The following is a 3,038-nucleotide window of genomic DNA, read 5'->3' as shown; positions in this document are numbered from 1 at the left end:
CGCGGTCTCCATCGCGGTGCTGTGCGCGCCGGGAAGGGCGGGAGGGGAAACGGGGAGGGGGGGGGGAATGAAGGTGTGTGAGGGGAAAGGGACAGAGCGGGGGAAGGAGGGAGGCTGAGGGGGGGTGGAGGTGGGAGAGAGGGGCGCTGAGGGAAAGAGGAGGTGTGTGAGGAGAAATGGGGGAGGAAGAGGGGAGAGGCTGAGGGAAAATGGGGGAGAAAGGAGAAGGTGTGCGAGGGGAAAATGGGGGAGAGATAGGGGAGAGGCTGAGGGAAAAGGAGGCGCTGAGGGAAAAATGGAAGAGACTGAGGGGAAATAGAGAAACTGAGGGGAAAACGGGGGAGAAAGGAGAGGGACAGGGAAAATGAGAGAAATTGAGGGGAAGATGGAGGATTCTGAGGGAAAATAGGGGAAAGAGAGTAAGGTGTGTGAGGGGAAAATGGGGAAAGGGAGGCGCTGAGGGAAAGTGAGAGAAACGGGGAAGTGGGGGAGAAAGGAGAGGGATGTGGAAGGAAAATGGGAGGTGTTGAGGGAAAATAAGAGAAATGGAAGGGGAAATTGGGAGAAAGAGAAGGATAAGGTGTGTGAGGGGAAAATGGGGGAGAGAGGGGGACACTGAGGGAAAATGAGAGAAACTGAGGGGAAAATGATGGAGAAAGATGTGCGAGAGGAGAATGGGGGAGGATGCTGAGGAGAAAATGAGAGGAATGGGGGAAACTGAGGGAAAATGGAGAGAAAGAGAAGGATAAGGTGCAAGGGGAAAATAAAGGAGAAAGAGAAATGTTGAGGGAAAATAGGAGATACTGAGGGAAAATTAGAAACTGAGAGGAAAATGGGGGAGAAAGAGGAGGAGTGTGAGAGGAAAATGGGGAGGATGTCGAGGTGGAAATGAGAGAAGATGGGGGGAAAAGGAGAAGGATAAGGTGTGTGAGGGGAAATGAGGGAGAAAGGGAGGGGAAAATGGGGGATGCTGAAGGAAAATAGGGAAAGGGAAATGGGAGATGCAGGAGAAATAGAGAAACTGGGGAAAATGAGAGGAAGAAGGAGAAGTTGTGTGAGGGGAAAATGGAGAAAGAAAGAGAAGGTGGGGGGGAAATGAGGGAGGAAAATGAGGGGCATTGAGGGAAAATGGGGGAGAACAAGGGCAAAAAAGATGAAAGAAACCAAGGAGAAATTGAGGGAGAAAGAGGTGAAGTGCAGGTGTGTGATGGGAAAATGAGAGAGAAAGGGAAGGTGGGGGGAATGCAGGGGGGACACTGAGGGGAAATGAGTTGAGAAGGGGAATGTGAGAGAAAGGGGAGGAAATAAGGGATATTGAGGTGAAATGAAAGAAACTGAGAGGAAGCCAAAGAAAATGGGGGGATAACCAGGAAAATCAATGGTGTATGAGGAGAAGGAGAGCCTGAGAGAAAAATAAGGGATGCTGGGGGAAACTGAGAGAAACCTGAATGAAAGTGAGGGAGAAGGGGTGGAAAATAAGGGACACTGAAGGAAAATTGGGGTATTGAGGGGAGAAGTGGAAGAACAAGGGGAAACGAGGGAGAAGGCAGAAAAATTGAGAATACTGGGGGGGCAAAGGGGGGAATGCAGAAGATCAAGGGAAAATTGGGGATAAAGAGGGAAAATGAGGGAAAACCAGAGAAAAGAAGGGTGAGGGAAAATTGGGAACAATGAGGGTATACAGGGGAGAAAAAGGGGAAGAAAATGGAGGGGGAAATAAGAAAGAGGATAAGTGAAGGTTTGCGAAAGGAAAATGAAAGGAAATGAGGGCCAGCAAGACAAGAAAAAGGGAAACTGAGATAAAAGGGAGGAAAACGAGACAGGGTTAAATTAGGGAGATTGGGGGAAAGGTGAGGGAGATGTGGCAATTGAGAAGAAATGAGAGAAAAACAAGAGGGAGCAAGGGAAATGAGCAAGAAAGAGGGAAATGAAGGCACACGAGGGGAAAAATGGAGACGGAGGAAAATCAAGAGAAAAGGGGAGATAGAAGGTTGTATGGGAGTATGAAGGGTGACAAAGAGGGAAACTGAAGAGCAGTGAGGAAAAAATGATGGAGACTGAGGGAGAACATGGGAGTGTGAAGGTGCCGCTGGGAAAAATAATGGAGATGGAGGAAAAAAGAGGGAGATTGAAGGAGCACAGTGCCGCTTCCTCCCAGCCACGGCTTAGCCCTGCCCAACCATTCTGAACAGCGGCATCCGCTGTACTGGGAACTGTGGTTTCCCTTGTTCTCAGCTCATTTGTGTGTGAAATTAACAAACGGGTGAAATTCGCAGGCACCGATGGCGGCGGGAAAGCGTAGGCCGAGGGAGAGAAAGGGGCAGCGCGCAATGAAACCCAAACTCTGGTCTCGGTGCCAAGCTACGCGATACTGGGTGACTGCGAGGGGCTTCAACGGGGCGCGGGGCCGACCACGCCGCAACACCGGAGCGCGCTTCAGCGCAGCACCGCGCCCACTGCTAAGAGGGGGAGGGGAGGGAAGGGGGCACGGGAGGCGGTGAAGCCCCGCCCACTTCTCGTCCCGCCCACCACTCCCCGCTTGACCCACTGGAGGCTCCGCCCCTTCCCCCGCCCACTCGGCGTACCGCCCGCCTTCCGTTGGACAGAACAGCCGCCCGTTATGCGGAGGCGGGGAATACCGGCGGAGCTAAGGCGGAAGCCCCGCCTCCCGGCATGAAGCGGAGCTGCTGTTGGTGGAGAGCGTGTGCCTCTCTGGTGGCGTCGGTTTCCGGTTCCGTGGGGCGGGCGTCGGGGGGTGGCGGGGCGGCTGCCTGTGAGTGACACACAATGAGGCGAGCGGCGGCGGCGGGGCCGTGAGGGGCCGCGACCGTGCAGGCGGCGGCGGCGGCCGTAGGCGGCGGCAGTCGGGGAGGGGGGTGGGGGGAAACGGAGCGGAGAGCGGCTTCGCTTGTAAGGCGGGGGAGAAAGTGGGGGCGGAAAAAGAGGACCCCCCCCCCCCGTCGACCGTCCAGAAGAACCGCCGCGGCGGCAGCGAGCGAGCGAGCGAGTGAGCGGGGCCCGCGGCGCTGCACTCAGCC

Source organism: Tetrao urogallus (assembly GCF_951394365.1).
Source record: "Tetrao urogallus genome assembly, chromosome: 25".
Lineage (NCBI taxonomy): Eukaryota > Metazoa > Chordata > Aves > Galliformes > Phasianidae > Tetrao > Tetrao urogallus.
The sequence above is the reverse complement of the archived record's forward strand: the minus strand, read 5'-3'. Positions refer to the sequence as shown.